Below are 21,397 nucleotides of genomic sequence, written 5' to 3'. Positions count from 1 at the left end.
CCATCTGGGCTTGGAGGTACTGTTTGGAAATAATTGGTTTCTTGCAACAGCTGGAGGAAAGCAGAGGCATGCAGCTTGCAATAACTACACCGATCTATTTCCCTCCGAGGGTATGTACTATACTCTGACCTGAGAGAGTATGAAGACTGGAAGATCCTTGGCATTCCTTGTCTTTTCAACCAGTTTCAACTCCCCCCCCCCCCATTCATTTGGTATCTGTGAGTTTGGCTGGAAGACACAGGTGCTCTAGATTTAAAGTTTGCTTTCTTCCACAGCCCCAGGCCCTCTTCAGCAGAAGCACTAATAAACAGCAAATTGCCACAGGGCAAGAAACTACAGGGAGACAGAGCAAGAAGCAAAGGTCTGAGTGAAATGGACTAATCAGCACCTAGAAGAAGGGGAGCTTTTCACTCTTGGAGGTGCAGAGCTAACCCCAGGAGTCTCTGCTAACCTCCCATCCTCCCTCGGCCATCTCCTACCAGGGGAGCTGGAGCCTTTCCCTGGTGAGGGGAACGAATCTCCCACCCACCCCCTTACAAAGTCTCTGGAGAAATCCACTCTGCTTGGGGGGTGTGGTGGGGATAAGGCAGAAGGCTGAGAGCAGATAGTATAAGAGCCTCATCAATCCAAAGTGATCAATTTCTCAATCACCATGTGAGAAATGTCTTTAGTCCACTTCAAAAGCCCTAAATTTTCATCCCCTCTCTCTCCCCTCCCCGAACCCCTCCCTGCTTCAGTAGTTAGCACACACTCATTCCTCGCCAGATTTATTCATTCATTTCTTTATTTTCTGCTCTCTTCCTCCCCCACCCCACACCTCCATATGCCACTATTGTTAGGGACTCTGACATCCTCACCCCAAACTTGTTGAACGTGGCTCCTGAGCAGATGTATTGTTCCCAGTATGCTTCAGGATAAGAACAGCTAAATTTAAGTTAGTCTTTAATCTGTAAAAGAGGATTGCTGGGATCTTCAAGCCCTACAGTTGTATACATGACTGATCCAAACTTGAAATCACACAAATGATCCTGAACTGGGGAATAGATACAGGGATATGTATCCACACAACAGAATACTACTCGGGAACAAAAGACAATGAGATGCAAACACGTGCAGCGACATGAGTGAATCTCGGGCACTGGGGCTGCACGAAAGAGGCCAGACTCAAAAGACTAAATGAATCCATTCATATGACACAGTCACACCGGCAAAACCATAGGGACAGAAAACAGATCAGTGGTTGTTGCCAGGGGCAGGGGGGTGAGGAAGAGGTGGCTGCAAAAGGGGAGAAGGGAATTTTGGGGAGTGCTGGGACTGTTCTATATTTTGATTGTGGGAGTAGTTACACCATTTGTGTGTTTGTCAAAACTCAAAGAACTGTACACTAAAAAGGATAAGTTTACTGGAAGTAAACTTCATCTCAATAAATTAGTTTTCTCGAAAAGCAGGGGGGAAACAGTATGGCTGGGGTAGAATAAGATTCTTCAGCCCTTATTTTATCTCTCTCCCTGCCCTCCCCCCCCCCACCCCTGTGCATGCAGCCATCCCCAGTCCTTAGCGAGACGCCACATCCCTGGTACATGTTCAACTCCCACCTGAAACACTTCAGAAGAGTGATTTATATACAAAAGAAAGCCTTGCATCTCTTTCAAAAGGATCCAGTTTCCAAGGCTGGTCCTCCCTATTGCTCATCCTTCCTCCAGATCCACGGGAAATGCTATGGCAGTTCCAGTGCCTGGTTCCTACACGTCCCACACTTGCACTCAGTTTTCACAGTGGGCTGCAGGGAGGGTGGCGCATGAGGATGGGTTATTCTGTTTTCTCATCCCAACAGTCCTGGAGCCAGTCATCAGAAGCTCAGAAATTTCAAAGTCACTTCCCAGGCAACCTGCTGGCAGTGGAGGATGCAGCGACCCAGCTGACCAGAACCCGGTCTCCCCAGGCAGACTGGGTTTCCTCCAGCTAGTCCCACGAGGCAAGAGGAGGCCAAGGCCTGGCCTTGAAAAATTGAGTGTACCCCCGAGAGGAGGGCTGTATTTCTGAATGGACTAAAGGGAAAGCATTTGCTGGACCGTGGCCTTTCCTGCACATGATTGTAGTCAACCCTCACAACAGCTCTGCGGGTTAAGTTGTTTTGACTCTGACTCTCACATCAATTTTCATTACACTTAGCTGCAGTTTATGATGTGCACATGGATTGGCAACCATCAGGTGGATGGTAATGGGAAGAAAGAGTGCCCGGTGCCAGATAAAACCACACTTTGTACCTGTATTTACAGAAATCATAGTCTAGTGGACATCACAGGGGAACCCAAATGCCACTGATTACCTCGGCCATAGAACGGCTCTGCTACATTTCCTGCTCCATAAAAGTGTGTGTATTGATTTCTATCCTTTCCCAGAGCTGTGGATAATATCCTTGTTTCCAACTACAGTCAAAGCACTGTGGTCAAGGAGGGAAAATGAATAATGTTAAGGTTAACAGACACCCATTGCCATGGGCTTTAATCTTACCCTTTTCACTTGAATTAAAAAAACAACAATACCATCATAACACCATAATATAGAAAAACAGAACAAACCCCCACAAAATATTTGGTTTCCTATTAGAACCAGAGCAAACAGTTTGGTTTTGCGGATTTCCCTGTTACTCTCATCCCCATCCTTGGAGAGCTTGCTAATTAATCAGTGGAAGAACCAAAAGGTGGGAAGGCAAGGAAAGAAGTGAAAAGGGCGCAGGAATCACAGCTAGGAGAGCATGATGGCAGGCAATGAAAAAAAAAGAAGGGAACCCTGGGAACCACCGAGCATCTACTTTACCCCCTGGGAAGCCTTAGGTAAATCAGTGGACCAGTCACCCTCTTATGAAAGGAATACCATGATCTGATAGTTCTTTCAGCCTTGATGTCTTCTGAACTGGAATTATTTAAATTCTCTTACAAGTGTTGAAATTCATAGATCAAACATTTATTGAATACATACTATGTGCCAGGCACCCTGCAAACTTTGGAGAGATATAAGGAGGAACACAATGAAGTCTCTACACTCAAACTATTCAGATCAGTGAGAAAGAGTCCAGCAAACAGGCAACGGGGAGAAAGTTCTGGAAATAGACGAATGCATGAAGAGAAACCATGTAAACTCCTTGGGGGGGGGGGGCGGGGAAGGGTAGGTGGGAGGAGGAAGTAAATGGATTCAAGGAACTATATTATTTGTATGTGTAGGTGTCTCCCACTCCCCATACTTTTGCCTTATTAACTATTCTCTTTGCGGACCTAGGGATGCGGTGGCCTCGCTTGGGAGCAGGGATTGTGAGGACCCTGCATAGTTCCTGCACTGACAGGCAGACGAAACTCAGAACATGCACGACTTCCCCCATTTCATACATTGGAAGCCACACATGCATACGGGTCATGGCTCCTGCAGAGTTCCACTGGGGCCGGCGGCGCCTGGGCTGGAAGTCCGGGTCAGGCGATGTGGGCTCTAGTTTCTAACATCACCCGGTCGTGTGACCTCCCACATGTCCAGCCTCCCACACCCCCCACCTGGTTCTCAGTTTCCTCATCTGTGAAATGGACAGGTTGCGCTACATCATTTCTAAGCTCCCTTACAGCTCTTTAAAAACAAATGAACACATCCTAAAAAGACAACTAGGATTAAGGGGTGGACTAACGTCAAATATTTGTTGATTGATAGACAAATGCTTCCCGCGACCACGAGGGTCTGTTTGGGGCTTGCACGAAATCGCCCGGCCCCTCGGTGAACACCGGCCCATCCCGGGTCTGGCTCTTCCGGGGGGGCCGCCGGCTCCCGCCCCCCCCTCCCGCGCCCGCCCCCCGCGCGGGTGCCCTTGCGCCTCCGCCCGCGCAGCCCGCGCCGAGCCCGCGTGATGGATGGCCGCGGAGCCGGCGGCCTGTCAGGCCTTATTGATGAGGTGCGCGCTGACGGCCGCCGCGTAACCCGAGGCGGCAGGAGGCGAGCGCGGCGCGGCCGGCGGCCGCAGACTCGGCGGCGCTCGGGGTCAGCCCCCGGACGGCCGCGCCCGCCCCTCCGGCGCGCCCCGGCCCGGCTCCGCAGAGGGGGCGGCGGGTGCGGAAGCGTCTCCGGGGCCTGGCGCCCGAAGCGCGGGGCCCGCTTCCTCCCCGCGGCCGCCGCGCTTCCCGCCCCCCGCACCCCTGCCCTCGGGGCCGCGGCCGCACACCTCCCCTGGGGGCCCCTCCTCTCTCTCCCGCTCGGCCGCTGCCGGGACCTCCGCTCCTACCCGGGCGAGGCCGGCGCGGGCGTCCGGGGCCGCGGTGTCCGCCGGCGCTGCTCGGGGAGAGGAGCGCCTTTCCCGAGCGAAGGGGCCGCGCCCTGCGAGGCGGGACTCGGCCGCCGCCGCCAGTCTCACGTGCAGCACAGTTTAGAAGGAGTTTCACGGCAGCCACGCGGGGCGTGAGAAAAGCCGGGACACCGGCGACTATTCCATTCGTGTTCTTCGGAAACGTATACAGTGATCGATAAGAAGACAAGTAGATAAAGAAAAGCACGCCTACGGGTAAAGTTGGTGATGCCCCACGTGGCATTTCCCCCATTTTTGTACGCTTACTTTCTGATTGAGCAAGTATTCGTTTCCAATAGCAAAGGCATTTTACTTGCTCCTTTGGGATACACTGGAGCTGAGTTCATTCTCGCGCCGCCCTCCTAATTCCTCCCAGTTCCTCCTTCTCCCACCTTGCTTTGCCTCTTTTTCTTCCCACTGCCCTTTGGGAACGAGAAGAAGGCCTGCCCGGCCAATGTGGGAGCGCCTGACGGGCTGCAGAACACGGGCAGGGTGCCTTCGCTCCTCTGCCTTTCTAGCGAAAGCCCCCAAGGCCACCTTCTCTGTTGGTGACACTAACGTGAGAACCGTGAACGTAACCTGCAAAACGCTTTACTTCATAAGGATGAAAGGAGTAAGGCAACACCGGAGACAACTTAACTCCTAGCGCTGAGGGGTACACGCTGTTGTTTTCCCCACTTGGAGCACGGGCTAGCCCTGACAGGTAAAGGGCCCTACTTCTGCGTTCGATGAGACTTAAGAACCAAAAAAAAGGCAGTCTTTTCCGGGGGCTCAGTAGAGAGAGTGGATGTTGGTGTGGCTCAAGACACTCATTGGAGAATGCAACTTAGGCCAGGAGGGGCAGGATCTGGGCAGCCAATGGTGGAAGCTCGTTGATCTGGGAGTCAGAAGTCTTGGGTTCTAATCCCGGACACTTCCACCCAGCGAGTGGCAGGACCCCAGGCAAATCACTTAACTTGTCTAAACTTTAATTTCCTGTCTGTCAGATGAAGAGAATGGACACCTTCTTACGTCAACGTTTGTAACCTAGGGGGGTCCCCAAGTGGATAGCACCAAATCGTGCCATTCTGTGCCCCCCAAAGATCTGATACCAAGAGGTTCATTCCTGGTCCTGCACAGTGGAAGGGCGGGAATGCCAGGCCTCTAAGTCTGAACCTAATCTTAGCCGCAGATAATGAGTGTGTTCAGCGAGGAACCCAAAATATGAGGCCCGACTGAGTGTGTATGATAAAAGACTTGGACTGCAGATGAAAACTTCAATCCATTTACTAGACAAACATTTATTGAGGAACAGCTAACACTGGGCACTTACTATATGCCAGGCATGCTGCCAAGTATGTTGCATGGATAGATTAGCTCATTTAGCCACACAATCACTCTGTTTCCATTTTACAGATGAAGAAACTGAGGCACAAAGCTATTAAGTAACTCACCCAGCTTGATAGGTGACAGCCGAGATTTATAGGCAAGTAGTTTGCTTTCACAATCCAAACACTACCGCTATGAACAAGGCATTGGTACCAGGAGGGATATAAAAGGGGAAAAGCAAGGGCTTACTTCTTATGTATCCTCCTTTAAAATTTTTTTTTCAACATTTATTTTTGGGACAGAGAGAGACAGAGCATGAACAGGGGAGGGGCAGAGAGAGAGGGAGACACAGAATCGGAAACAGGCTCCAGGCTCTGAGCCATCAGCCCAGAGCCCGACGCGGGGCTCGAACTCACGGACCGCGAGATCGTGACCTGGCTGAAGTCGGACGCTTAACCGACTGTGCCACCCAGGTGCCCCATGTATCCTCCTTTAATTATTTAAAAATATATTTTAACCCCCCATTCCCAGAATCAATCCCTTTTCTCCCTCTGGTTTCACAGCCTTTTAACACGTTGTATTTCAGTGTAATATTGCCTGTCTCCGCATCCCTCTCTCCCAAACTTCACTCTTCTTGAGGGCAGAAAGCCTATATTTGGTGCCTTTGTATTTTCCATAGTTTCTAGCATGTAGTTGATGTTTTAAGAAGTTTGTTGAATTAAATTCAGAAAATTGGAGTTTCAACTTGTCCTTATACAGTGTAAAATCCCTGTCCTTTATGACTGAAGATGTACTATCAGGGATGTGGCTGAAACACATGTGCCGTGGTCCCTTCCACTGAGTGCGAACAGAAAAACGCACATACAGGAGATGCCATGTGATGCCTCACTAGCGTCTTAGCTCTAGTGCACCTGTTGGTGGCGTAATTAAGGCTCCATGTATGTACCTTTGGCTCAGTTATTGGTCACAGGACAGCCTCTCTCTGACTGATATCGATGTAGCGTGCTGGAGTTGCAAGGCATCACAGAGATTCTGGTCCAAGGACCCTGAAAGGTCTACATACTTACTCAGAGTCACACAGCTATTTCATGGCAAAGCTGGCAGCAGGGGATCTGGGGCCCTGGTCATACCCTGTTCTTCTATTTCAACATGCTGCTATAGGAACTGCTATCTCCCCTCTATAAATCTGAACCCCAAGGCCAAGCTTTCCTCACCCTGATACAATCACCAGGGTGAGAAGATTAGTGATAAGGCAGCACTGAGCTCTGGGGCAGTCTGGGAACCTGGTTAGCACTGCTCAGCCTGCCCTTTGTAGGAAGGTGGAAACAGTCACCCCGGCTCAGCCCCAGTGGGGGGCCGGTGGGGGTATGAGGATGTGACACAGGGTCTCAAGGAATCATAGACATTCAAAACTCTAGTCACTCCATGCCCCTCTTAAACCAAGGACAAACCAAGCCAAAAGGGGCACTCGCTATATATTATATTCCTAGACTGAATATCTTCTGCATATCCTGTGGACTCATAAATATTCCAGCCTTCCAAATAAAGAAAATAAGACAGCAAAGTTGGAGGGCACATAATGGGCAGAGTTCTGGACTTTATCGTTGTTCCGATTCTCATCATTTCATAGGGTGATCCCGTGTTCCAGTTTATGCCTGCTGTCCTGGGTAATTATTAGCAGCGCACACAATCAGTTTCACACAAATTAAATGGTCACTCTTTGTCACTTGAACTCTCTGAGCCTTGGTTCCCCATCTACAAAATAAAGGGTTTTGAGCATATATCTTTCAAGTTTTCTTTTCAATGTTTTGAAAATGCTTCAATTTTATGAATGTGGGGCTGCAAGAGAAGCTTCACGGCTTCTTTTGTCTGGGCAGCTGAGAGCAAAGTCACTAATGGATTGGTGATTGCTCTGTTATTGACATTGAACTTTGGGCTTCAGGTTCACCATTGATGAACTGGGATTGATTAAAAATAATAAAATAAGCCAGCCCTTCTGAATAATATGTGGGAATTAATTAGCACTCACCTCCCAAATAAGCAGATCATGTTAATATTACTCATTAGAACTGTATTACAAATATTACAACTGCTGTTGCACCCTATCAGTTCTCCTTTCTCTTCTCCACCAGTTTGTTTGTATTTAATACCTAGCTAAATGGAAGAGACAGGATTTGTTTTATGTGGTTCTCAATTGGGGCCATTAATTCACTGTCTCTTTTTATCCTCCCCCCCATCCCATAATGTTTCCCAACACCATTCTCATGATAAAGAAATGGTGTTGGGGAGAAGGTTGTGGCAAGGCCACCTCCTCAGTGTGGTCCTTGTTGTGGCTACCCCAACAGTCAGGCAGTCTCCTCTTTCCTCCTATTTCCACATAAACATTCCCTTTATACCGCTGACTCTGAAATTCAAGTGTGTGTGTGTGTGTGTGTGTGTGTGTGTGTGTGTGTGTGTGTGTGTACGTTATTTTGTCACTTTGTTAAACTTAAAAAAAAATCCCTGATGTCTGGAATAGTATTTAGGAATTCTCCAGATCCCCCACAATGCCCTGCACATAGTAGGTGCTCAATACACACTCAAAAGAATGAATTAGTGACTGAATGAATAAATCTAGAAACTGAATCTGGAGTCCTGTATAAGAAATTTCCTATTTTTGAAATGCAATAATTTGCGCAAATTTCTTTCTCTTTTCACACTTCAGGAAACCTCAGTCACAGCCACATTGTAAAAGTATGGCTTTGTAAACCACTTTATTTTCACTGTTTTGATCTCATATGTGTGGGGGCTCTTAAAGTGCTATTTGCTTCACTTTATAGCTTGCACCTTGGAGAGGCTGGTTGATAAATGAGAGATGAATAATTCCTTATTGCTACTTATCTGCTAAATCTATAAACTAGTGTCAGCATTTACTCAGTTGGGTTTAAAGCTATGTCTGGTATACTTATTAACTTGCTTAAAATAAGCCATAAAAATGGGCTTGGTAGGCAGTTTTTTAAACTAATTTTTAAAAATCACATTGGTCATTTTCCACTAACTCATGAGATGACCTTTGGCAAATCACTTAACCTCCTTGGGCCTCACCTGCAGAAGGAAGATGGTGGGGGGGGGGGTGCTAGATCAGCTCTAAGAGCTTTGCTGGTCTTAGAGCCCTTGATTCCATGATTTTCAAAGGAGGAAATTAAGGGACCCTGATAATACCTATTAGAGCAATTAAAAATCAGTTCGTATAGACTATCTCATGAATCCTTGGCATATCCCTGGTGGGTGGGGAAGGCAGCACTTGGTAGTTAGAGCAGGGCATTCTGAGTCTCGTATTCTGTTACTTATTAGTGGTGTGACCTTTGGCAATGCAACACTTCTGAGTCTCAGTTTCCTCATCTATAAAACGGGCACAATACTCCAGTAATACACTGATTACTCCAAAGAGTAATAAAATGTGAAGATCAAATGTGACATACATGTGAAAGCACTTTGATAAATGTTATTCATTGGCCCCAATTTAGAGATGAGAGGACCATTCGAGGTACCGTTTGGTTAATCAGTTTGTAGCAGAGCCAAGGGAAGGATTGTTTGACCTCTCTTGTTCTATTTGGATTACATATTGAAATTTATTTAAAAATTATATAAATAGATTATATAATCTTTATACAAAGATTATATAAAGATTGAGTGTTCAAAAGAAACCTGTGCCTGATGAGAAATTTCTGGGAATGCTAAATGACATATTGATAAGAAAATCAGTTAATATCTTACTGGCCCACAAACCTAGGAACTCCCAGCTAATAGAAAATAAAGGATTTTCTGAAGCCTTTGAAAATATGCACCCTTTCCAGCTCTAGTTCTCCTTGCGTCTCAGACCCCTTGCTTTGGGGTTCACCCTGGCCATGTGAAAAGTACTTATGGTCTGCCCAAGGCTTTGGGTTCAATTCCCTAGAGAGATGTGTGCAGAGAAAGCAGTTGTTGCTGAGAATTGTTGTTGTAAAGAAGTCAGCAAAAGTGTCTGGAACACAGCCCTGTGAGAATTTTTCTTCAAGACAGCACTCCCACCATGTCTGTACAGTGCCAGGGGGCTAGCAAATGTGGCATGACGATAAATATGTTGCTTGACTGGGTCCTGCTTACCTTGTAGTGGAGAAGGTCAGAGATGAACAGTCAACAAAACTGTAATTCTACAAAAACTAAAATTCTGTGGTTCTCTCAAAATTCTATTCATATTTCCTACTGCCAGTCAACCAACCAACCAACCAACCAAATAGACAAAGGCTGACCTCAAAGTTAAAAAAAAAAAAGTATAGAGCACAGAGAAAGAGAATAAGAGTGGTATTGTAAGTCTATACTTCCTAGGTACTCAGACTACAAGTTTTTATTTGCTAAATGTTTATTTGCTAATTAACAATGATGAAACTGACCTTTAGTTTGATGTTACTTTTACCTTCTCATGACCAAATGAGTTACACATTAAGTTAAAAATTTCAGTGCAAAGGTTTTTGAAGCTTCCTTAAGTTTTAACGTTTTTTTTTTTTAAAGATTTTATCTTGGGGTGCCTGGGTGGCTCAGTCGGTTAAGCGGCCGACTTTGGCTCAGGTCATGATTTCGCGGTCCGTGAGTTCGAGCCCTGTGTCAGGCTCTGTGCTGACAGCTCAGAGCCTGGGGCCTGTTTCAGATTCTGTGTCTCCCTCTCTCTGACCCTCCCCCATTCATGCTCTGTCTCTCTCTGTCTCAAAAATAAATAAACATTAAAAAAATTTTTTTAAAGATTTTATCTTTAAGTAATCTCTGTATCCAATGTGGGGCTCGAACTTACAACTTGGAGTTCAAGCATCACATGCTCCAGCCACAGAGCCAGCCAGGCTCCTGAAGCCTCCATAATTTTATGGTGGGATTTTGTTTCTTTTTGTTACCATTCTCTCCCTTACCCCATCTCACACCTGCTTATAAAGGGGGAGGAAGCAACCTTCATCTTTATAAACTGCTACTTATTTATGTACAAATTAAAATGATTTCAGCTTCAATAATGGCACCTGACATTCATTAATACTTGTCTTGTAATTCATTTGATCTTCAGTCCCATTCTTAGTGATTAACTTTCTTGCTTTCACAAAGGTCTTTTCTTTTGAACACCCTCTCCAGCTTTTGGGCCACCACTAAATGTCTGTCTTCCCTCCCCTGTCCAAGCTCTCCTCCTCTTCTCCCTAGTCTGAATAATCAGCTTTTATTTGCAGCTGGACCAGCACCTGGCCTTACATTCCAGCACATCCTTCTGTCAGCAAAGGGAGTTTTGAGAAGAGGAAAAGTTACAAGAACTAAGACTTGTTTTCAATTTCAGAAACACTCAAGGTTACAAGTGAAATTCTGAGACAACTGTGAAAACATTTCGAAAGGGACATGAGGGGACCTCTTTGTAGAAAACTCACTCCCACCAATTGTAAATGTATTTAGCCAGGAATCAAGAGTCCAGGGCTATTCTTGGAGTTTTAGGAAGTCTAAAGCTGAATTCTCTAAAATGGATAAGCTTTTATCAGAAGCACAATAGTCATGAAATCTTAGGAAGAAACAGATCTTGGATCTGGTCAATCTTCCCCACCCCTCTCAAAACATCTCATTTTCTAATTTCAAAGAGACAGGAACTCCTTGTAGTTCATTTGGAAAATACAGGAAAGTATATCAAGAAAAAGAAAATCTGTCCTAATCACACCGCCCAGAAAGAACCCCTGAGAACATTAGTGTTCTCCCTTCCCCAAACTCTCTCCACCAGTTTCACACTGAATAGAGTGCTTTTGCAATCTACTTTTTATCTTTTAAAAATATGAGACATTTCTAGGTCATTAAATACTTCGAGGAAACAATATGATGGCTACATACATTGCACTGTTTATGTACATAAATTCTTACTGTTCAGAGTTCATGTTATTTTCTACTTTTCACTGTTATAAATAGAAGTTTGATGTGTCCTTGTCAAATTGACATAAATTTTGGTAAGGAAAGCACCTTGTAAACCTCTGACTATTTCCTTGGGGTAAATTTCTATTACTGGAAAAAGTGAGTCAAAGAATATGAACACTAGTAGGGTTTTGCATCCATACTGCAACGTTGCTTTCTAGAATTTTTACATCCAAAATTCCTACTACCACCAGCAGCACTCAATTTTGGGTAAGATAACTCAAAAATAGATCTGACAAAGTGTCAGGTAAATTTCCATCCCTTATTAGGCAAATTTAATTTCTGGAGCCACAGGTAAGAAACAAAACAAAATGCCAAATGAAACCAAGGGGAACACTGATGCCAAACTGAATGAATCACACTTTGGAGATTATTTCAGGGACTGGTGAGAGGTCCTGTCTGTCCTCTAAAGTTTGTAACCACTTCAAAATATAAGAAACTGAAGCACAAAAATGTTAAGAAAGTTTCCCAAAATAACATAGCCAGTAAGTAGTACAGATGGGATTCAAATCATATTATTATCACATCAGAGTCCAAACTCTTACCACTGACCAAACTTGAATGTAGTATCTCGGCAAATCTAAAGTCTCCAGAATGTTCTTTGTCATGAGTTCACTGCCCAGAAGTTGCCTTTTGTAGCTTTTAAGGTTTTAACCAGTAAATGAGAATAATCTCAGATTATCTATGAAGGGAAAATTTGTCTGTGAAGAAGGTGGCACTCATCTATTAAGAAGCACATTCATACATCTTATTTCTAGGATATGCCAGAAATAGAAGAGAAATAACTTGCCTGAGGTCACCCAGTTTGTGGGGAGTTGCATTGGGACTAGAATCCAAGCTTTTGTGATTCTTTGGCTACTGCCTATAGTGTTTCTTCTGCCAGCAAATACCCTCTGTGGGCAAATGAGGATTGACTAAGACCCATAGAGCCTTAAAGTTTCACGGGGGTTCCTGTCCAGCACCCGGGATCTCCCTTTCCAAGAGAAGTCTGAAGGGGAAGTGACACAGCTGGGTTGGTGGGGGTAGTGTGGGTCACAGCAGCATAAGGGACTAAGCACCCTGAGTTTAGGTATGGGCAAGCAGAGGTGGTCTTCTCCCAGGGAAAGACCTGCCAGTCCTATGAGCCACATTCAAGTGGAAAGCTTAGGCAGGAGCGATTGTCACTGCACCAGTAGAGGGTAGAGACTGTTGCTGGCCTTCTGGGGAGGGGATTCCTTGCACTGAATGGAAGGCTGAACCAGATAACCTCTGGGGCCCTTCTAGCTCCCGACGTCTCTGATTTGTATGTGTTGGAGTAAAGAAGTGAGCAGTCACGGGACTGGAATAGTTGATTTAGGGTCCCACCCCGGTCACCAGTGAAGTTCTCATCTTGGGCAAATAATTTAACCTGTCAGTACAAGGCACAATGCCTGGTGCAGAGAAAAGCTTTGTAAATGTTTGCTGAATGAATGACCGAAAGAATGGTGGATGGATTTAAGCCTCCCAAGTCCCAAGGAATATTGGTGATTATTGGATTCTTACAGTGCTCTTTGACTGGTGTAGAGTTTGAATGAGATAATGTAAAAATATTCTGAACTTCTTAAAAGGAAATGTGATCTGCCAAACCCAAAGGGATTCTAGTTCGTCCTTACACTGACAATGGGTAGAGTTATAATTTACCAGCATCAGCAAGCATATTATTCAGTGGTCAGTTTTGAGTCCACACAAAATTCTCTATTTCATTAATCCCTCCTGTCGCCGATGGGTTAGCTCAAAGCCTCCCAGAACCGGGTGGGGCAGCCAGACCGCATCCCTCCCTCCACCCCCGCCCCGGATAAATGCTGAGGTCTAATGGATTGTTCATGCTGCTGTCCAGATTAGATAGCAAGCCCCTCCGTTATCGTGGCTGGAGCAAACCCGGGCGGCCACTCTGGTGAGAGCTTTCTAAGGCAGCCCTGAGAAGCCTGGGGAATCTAGAAGGCAAGGGAGAGCAGAGAGCTGCTAACAAATCCTGGGGCCCCAAGGCTGTTTCCACATAGCGCCTCTTCTCAGAACTTGCTCTGGACCCTAAATCCTTCACTCCCTCCCCCCATAGCATTTAAGTAACTACTGAAGTGGTCGGTAGTTACTATTTGCTGAATTCTGGGGAGCAGTTCTAAGACAGTAACTCATAGATTCTTCTTGTCAACTTCTGAGAAGCTGGAAACACTTTGACGATAACACCCTCCCTCCCCTTAATACCAGAGAGATGCTTTTGCACAGCGACTGCTGCATGAGACCAGGAAGGCTGTACCTTTCCTAATTTTTGTTGTTCTTGCATCGTTGCAGAGGAAACATAGCTGACTTTCTGACCTCCCTTCCTAATTCTCCATGGTCAAGTTTTTACCTGTTAATGATCCTGTTTGTTCAGGAAAAGTTTCTTTAGAGTTTTCTTTAAGTTCCTTAAATAAACCTTAAGGATTTTTTCCCCTACAAGTGATTTTTTTTTGTCTCCAGTCATTATCTAAAAGCAAAAAAGGATCTACTATTTATCAACACTATTATAAAAAAGTAAGAATTTCATGTATGCTCTAACAACAAATTCTACATAAAACAATGATAAATGCTCAAAATCATTATTTATCTACAAGGAGAGACTAATTGTTCTATCATTATTATGATAGAAGTACTGTGATATAACAGAAAGCAAATAAAGTCTTAGCTGGTGAACAAGGAAAAGTTATCTATTTATACCATATCAATTTCCTGTTAAATCTTGCAGTTAGTGAAAAGCCATAATAAATGGTGTGGCAGGACAAATCATCTGGCTCAGTAGGAAATGTTTCTACAACATTAAAAAAAAAAAAAAAAAAAACAACAACAAAAAACCCTGCATCGTGTTTTGTAGTGAATCAATCTTGGTAGACTTCCACTTAGCCACTGGAAAATGATTTTATAGTATGCTATTTATTTAGAGGTGGAAATTCAAGAAATTTCGTAAGGACAAACGGCACAGCTACTGTGTAGATTAATATCCAGACATCAAAATAATTCGCCAACAGAAGGCTTCTGATTCACCCAAGGAGACATCTTTATCCAGTAAGTTCTGCACGCAAGTGGTACACCCAAATTAATAAAAACGAATTTATCACGAGGGGGAAGGGTCTATGGTTGGGATGAGAAAAGATCAAGCCAGACACAGGGAAATTTTAAATGTGGGACGTGTGTCTGGAAGCATCCTGCGGTCACTAAGATCAGCCCGGTCTGCAGCCGCCAAGGACCGGGCAAATAGAAAGGCACGCAGTTAAAAACGAAGAGCACGTTTTATAGATAAAGAACAAAGTAAGGGGGAAAGATTTTGATTAAGCAAGAAAAGGAAACTCAGGAATTGAATTAGAGGGAGGGGAACGAGAATCAGAGAGGGAGGTGGGGATGGGTGGGGATGAACGAAGGAAAGGAGAAAACAGGGAAAGCTAAGACAATACTAAACGAATAAAGAAAATCCCTAAGACCGGTGGGTAGGGTGGATGAGGGAGAAACGACACATCACGGCATCTAAGAAAAAGCAGCAGCCATTCCAAACTCCGCCCTGCCAAACACCGACCCGGTAAAAGCCGCGCCCGGCGCCTGGACACCGGCCCCCTGGGGCGGGCATCTGTGCGCAGGGTTGCCACTACTGACCCTGGGTTTAGCGAAATGTGATTTGGGAAGGGTCTGCCAGGAGTCTTTTCTAGGCTCAGAAGGAGGGGCGCTGAGGAACTGTTGAGTTTGCGGCCAGAAATGATAAAAAGGCAGTGCCCTTCCCCAGAACTTCAGCTTGCCCAGGCCTGGGAATCCGGTGGCCTCTCCGCAAGTCCCAGGTCCCGAAGCTTCGAGAAATCTCTGCTTCCGGCCTCCGCGCCGGCAGAAACTGTGCATGAAATATTAAGGCTCTTTGAACGCGGCTGAGGGAGACTCTGAACTCTGCGTCCGTAGCCACTAAGCCCGCGAGCCAGATCCGGGTGCCATCCAAGTCCCTTAGGAACCCTCCAAACCCGGCCAAGGAAAGGATTGAACCAGTGCCTTGCGGACTGGAGTCGGGTTCGCTGAGCCCTCGACTAGGGTGGGAAGGAGGTGTCTATCTGCAGGGGGATGTTGAAATGCGGAACAGCCTCACGGGGGGTGGGTGTGTGCGTGTAAAAATACACGTTTTGATGAAACTCCTACTGTAATTCTTGGCCTGTTTCGGGACCTTACGTGGGCGTTAGAGACTGGAACGACAGCGGAAGGATGCGGCTTCGCTCCCCTAGTCGCTGCCCAGACCGTGAGGGCAGCGGCGTTGGGGCGAGCGGGTCCAGGGTCGCGCCAGCCCCTGCCCTTGGAACCGCGCGCAGGCGGATCTCCTAGGCTCCCGGGTCCATCTGTGCGTTGAGCATTCCCGGGGTCTAAGCTCCCCAAGCTCAGATCTGGGAGAAGGCGATCCGGGACGCGTTCTGAGCAGCACCAGGCCCCGGCACGAGATCACACGACTGACCGCGACCTGGACTCTGCTGTCTGCGGCCTGGGCTTTCTCGCCCATAACCCCCGCTCGGGAGGCTGGGGGCCGCCGGAGCGACACCCGTGTGAGGTGATCTGGCCTATGTGGCGCCCTAATGGTTGAATGCGTCCAAACCAACCTAACCTCAGCCTCGCCAGGAATAGAAACGATAAGAGGAGGTTCCGCTGCAAAGTGGCCAGGAACTCAAGCGGTCTAGTTGTTTCTTTGCAAAGATCCGCTGGTCTAGAAGGTGTGGTCGCGCGCTCGGGGTTTCCTCCTGGCCTCCTGTTGCTGCAGGCAGGAGCCGTCTCCACCACCACCGCTTCGTTTTCCCACCTGGCCACTCGGACTGTGCACGAGCGGCTCACCCAGAGGGACCAGGGACTCGGGACGTTAACCCAGCCTACGGGAGAGCAGCGTCCCTTCGGGTTTCCATTGCCCGGGTTTCCGCGAGGGCTGCGTGCTTCTCACGGGGCTTGCTCCCGGGAAGATCGCTCCTGATGAGGAGTTGTTTGGCAAAGGGTTCGAGCCCCTTTGCGGTGCACCCAGGCGATGTAACTTTGGGCAGAGTAACTTCTCCCAATCTTTCTTCCCGTCATGTAAGGTGTGGGAGAAAGAACACCTCGATGTGAAGTGAATTTGTAAACTTTTAAGCTCCACCCAAAAGGGATTAATATTGATCACTAATTAATACGGTCTTCTTCCCCCCCCCCCCACTTTAGGGGCATTTCTCTGCCTCTTTGAGGGGTCCCTGAAGCTTTATTGAGTGTTCCCATTATTTGGGAATCTCCATCGCCCCTTCCTTCCTTAAATTAAAAAAAAAATTACTTTTCGTTTCCTTCACCAAACTCTCCACGGGGTTAGGACTGTTCGCCCCAGACTCGTCCCACTAAGGCCTCCCCGGGGACACTTTTAAGGTCGTCGCTATTCTCGCTGGGCCGCGCCGCGGGGACCCCACCCAGTCCGCCTGGCCGGCTCCCTTTCCCCGGCTGCGCGCCCGCACTGAGACCCAGGGTTCCGGCCCCGCGCGCTCGTCACTGGCGCCCAGATTTGGAACTCAGCCGTCCTCGGTTCTTTTCATTTTTCCGGCAACCTTAAGCCTGCTCCCTTTTCTCTCCCGTCCCTTCCTACCCTCCGCCAGAGCCTGACGCCACTTGGTTTATTGACCTTAGATCTGCTCCGCGGCTTTATCAGGCCCCGCGGAGCGTCCCGCGGGGCACGTCCCCCCCCCCCCCCTCGGCCCCCAGTGGCGCGGTGGGAGCCCTTTTTAAGCTTCTCTAGAAACCTCTCATTCGGGCCCCATCCCGACTCAGCTCCAAGAACCTACAGAAACATCGCCCCAATTCCCGTGATCATGGAGAGAACCGAGGCAGGGCCTTCAGGGCCACGAATATTTGCTTGTGTCGCCCCTTTATCTAGATAAGGTAGGTGAAAGTGCCCCCCTCCCCCCTCGCAATTATTCGGATAATTGTCTCGAATCTCCACTTGGTGCTGTGTTTAGACAGTTGGAGATTGATCGTTTGAATTTATTCAGTGTCTGTGCTGCCCCAGCCCTCAACGCCGTCTTCTCTACTGTCCCCAGCCTTAACACATCTCTGGACTGACACATGCAAACTGTAACTTTACGTCCTATAAATCACTTGGCAAATATAACTAGGCATTAGAAAGTCATTTGAAATGGATATTTTATTGGGCTTGAGAAATAGAGCAGGGATAAAGAGCAACTTATTCCCATTTCCTCAATACCAACCTCACAAAACTGTCTAAACGTCCCACCCCCCGCCCCTTGAACTCGTCAATGAAAAATCACTTTCACAAATTCTTCAGAAGAAAGAGGAAATGTCTACATCACTAAAAATGAACTCCAATGTGTTCTGTAAAAAAAAAAACAAAAAAAAAAAACAAAAAAAAAACTTCATAAATTGGGACTTTCAAATATCTTTTTACTCTAGGCCCATTTATCCAAAGAAGACTAACAGAGACAAAACACTTAATCACTACTACTAATAAAAGAGCCAAGCCAGTTTTGTGATGAGAGGTTGTGGGATTCTAGCAGACTTTCACAGTCATGCTTCCCCTCATTTCAGATATTGGCACTTCCTTAATCCTGCCCAGCTAAAAGCCTTCCAGTTTCCCTCCATCTTGGTGAATCCGCAGGAGAGTGAGTGTGTGGGGACTCAGGGGAAATGAGGAGGGCCAAGGCAAGCTGGAGCTGGGCAGGGGGAAAATAAAGTTTGAGACAGCTTTTGAATTTATCCTGGTGGAAGCCAGCAAGGCTTTGGGAGAGGGAAGCATACACGAAGGAACAATTTTCCATTCTCTGTTTTGCAGAACTGGTATTTGTAATAAGTGCACAGACACCAAGAGACTGCACTAAATCCTACCCGATTCTAAGAAAGGGCTCACCCAGTCCTCCCTAAGGCTGCAAGGTTAAAATATGCCCTTGTCTGTTTTGAACCTTTGGGCAAGGGGAGGAACTCAGACAAACCGGCTGCCTTCAAACTCTCCCAGAAACTTAGCTGTTAAGTAACGCTTCACTCTGGACTCAGGATCTTCTCACTTTCCACCTGTGTTTTCTCAGAGCTGCCCCCCTTTCTTCACCTGTGTCTCTCCCTTTGGACTCGGCTCTTTTCTCAGCTACAAATACGATTCAGAGCTCATTTGCCCAATCTCAGGATTTATAGAAAGGGAAGGTCATTTTATCTTGTATGCAAAAGCATATGCAACCAAGCTCTTCAAAGCACGCAGTGGGCTTGGGGAAGAAAACCACAATCATTGCAGTGCACCTGCAAAACCCACCTCCACTCCTCCTTCCCATCACATGTCTGGCTCCAGAATAAATGAAAAATTAAACCCTACACCTAGCCTGGCTGACCCTTGGCCTGTAAATAGGCAAAGAAAAGTATCAGATCCCGAGGGCCCTGAGGCCTATTCGCTAATTCACTAATGAAGCCATAGGAAACACGGCTGAGACTTTCTGGCCTGAGAGCCTACCGGGCTGGTCTGACAGGGGTCAGGAAGGGTTTTCCTGAGCTTTCTCAAGGGGTTCTCAAGACTGAGCATCAGCAGCGTGGACCCAGGGGAAAGGCATGGATCTGACTGTGTTGGACCGAGCAAAGACAAGCGGGCCCAGGGGCACCTGGTCAGATCCGTTTGCATTTTTGTGTGGTATGTATTTATTTACTTTTTACTGAGAGACTGACCATCCCCACCAATTTCTGATTGTTGGAGTAGGAGGCTGAACCCGGAAATAGAGACACTACATGCTACCAAGTTGGGAGAAAGGGAAACAGAGAGAAAATGTAGCACAGGGAAGAAGTGGGAAAGGAAGCCTTGTATCTGCGGTTTGGTCTGCCAAGAATCTCATCCTTTCTTCCTGTCCTCAAAGGTCTGAGAGCCTCTTGCCCATCCTCACTGGCAGGTCTTCTCCCTGCCCCTATCCCCGCACCTCCCCTCTGCCCAAACCTGAGAGTCAGAGCTCATTCGGCCTTCTCTTCCTTCCGCCCTGCTGCTCCTGGCCTTCCTGGCCTCCCAGCTCCCTGCCTCTCTCTCCTCCCGGGCGGAGGGTCCCCAGGAAGGCCAGGAAAGGACTCACCCTCGGTGGGAGCGGTGTCCCTGCAGCTCCTTGAGGCTGGTGTGAGGCAGTCTCTCAGGAACGGTCGGTCTCCGTCCCTCCCTCAGTCTCTGGGATTCCAGGCTGTTCTCAGCGGGGTGGGAGGGAGGCGTTGTGAGCCGAGTCTCCCAGCTCCCTCAGAGCTCCCAGCTTTCCCCTCAGAATTAGATAACAGGAAAAATAGATAAGAGAAGTGGTTCATTAATTCAGCAAGGCTTTTTTTTTTTTTTTTTCGGTATGTGTACAAGTGGAAGGAAACCCTGTTAGGGAATGAAGCCCTAGTTGGACGTTTTTTTAATAAGTCAGTGTTCACAAGGTTCCAGAGATGCTTCCGGAAGGTCACTCAGAAGGACTGAGACCTACAGGAAACAAGCTTAAGGAGTCACCATTTGTGGGGGAAAAATGCTGACTTCACAGCATGAGACTTCTTCCCCCCAAGTCTCTCTCAGAGGCTAGTCCAGCCTTTGGTGGTGCTGGCCTAGGCGACATCGTCCTCTGAGGGCAGAAATAACAATAACAGCAGCACTGCTCTTCCAGTAGGCAATAAAAAATAACACTTGTTCATGTAGTATTTCCTGGGCTCCTCACAACAGGAGCAGCAGGCAGCTTCCAAAACAGTATGAGATCCTTGAGCTTGGAGAGGTTAGAAATGTGCCGGTGGCCCAGTCACACAGCCTGGAAAAGGATAGAGCCCATGTCGGATTCTAGATGAATTGCTCTCTAATGTAGCAATAAAGAAATCAGTGAATTCTTAGGATTGGAAGATACCTCAGAATTCCAATCTCTTACCCAAAGCAGGAATCCCCATGAGGTGATTAGCTGTACTCTGTTTGAATACTCCTGCTATGGGGAGCTCATCACTCTACAATGCATGGAGGTACAGCTCTACTGGCCACCGTACTTCCCTGCCCCACAAATGACCCAAGATTGCAGGGCTGTGCCAGGCACACGGGAAGCAACAGGGAGCTGCGGCCGGCCGCGGCCTGATTGGAGTCATCAGGCGAACGAGCTGCATGGAATTCTTTTCTCTCAGGCCCGGCCTTATTTAGGGCGAGTCTCCTCTGTGGAATCAGCATCTCCCAGAGGCGGTTCTTAATAAGAAGAAGAACAACAATACCTTTATCCTTTAACGTAGTTCGCGCTTCCCAGACTCCCAGGATCCTTACAACGGTCTCTGCCAAGTGAGGAGAGGACACACAACCTACTACCTTTTTTTCCGTATGTAGACCAGGAACCTGAAACAGAAAAGGGAACTGAACTGCCAGAAATCAAAGAGCAAACGTGTAGTGGAAAAGAAATTAGAGAGATGAAGGCCTGGGAAAAAAAGGAAAAACAAGGGGAAAATGAACATTTTTCCCTTCTAAAAATTTTTAGTTACGAATATTTTTATAAGTGATGAATAAGGTGTCTATTACTGTTATCTGCCTCTACACTCTTCCCCCCGCCAAATAGCTTGTAAAAACTATGCCACAGGAAGATTTTAGTGTAAAACTCCCTGTGGTGTCAGATCATTAAAATTCCTAAAGAGTGAGCTGAACAGTATAAGACAAGGACGCAGAAGCTTGGGTCCACCTTCTTTCTCCAGGGGAGCAGCGCGTCCGATATTTCACCAGAGGACTGTCTTCTCCCAAGTAGCTTCCCTTCATGGACTTTATAAAAAATTATTATGGTCTGGAGGGGTTTTGGGGGGTGGGATGGGCTAAATGGGTGAGGGACATTAAGGAGGGCACTTATTGGG

At 47.1% G+C, this 21,397-nt stretch overlaps 1 protein-coding gene across 1 annotated transcript in view; it reads right to left on the bottom strand.

Moving 5' to 3' along the window:
- Positions 1-20,132, bottom strand: part of GATA4 (GATA binding protein 4) — an 81,252-nt gene extending 61,120 nt beyond the window's left edge. The window contains exon 1 of the mRNA XM_023252656.2: positions 19,642-20,132. The gene's annotated coding sequence lies outside the window, so the exon portion shown is untranslated. The remainder of the gene's footprint in view (positions 1-19,641) is intronic.
- Between the last annotated feature and the right edge of the window lie 1,265 nt (positions 20,133-21,397).

Source organism: Felis catus, chromosome B1 (genome assembly GCF_018350175.1).
Source record: "Felis catus isolate Fca126 chromosome B1, F.catus_Fca126_mat1.0, whole genome shotgun sequence".
Taxonomy (NCBI): domain Eukaryota; kingdom Metazoa; phylum Chordata; class Mammalia; order Carnivora; family Felidae; genus Felis; species Felis catus.
This window is presented reverse-complemented; position numbering and strand designations above follow the sequence as displayed.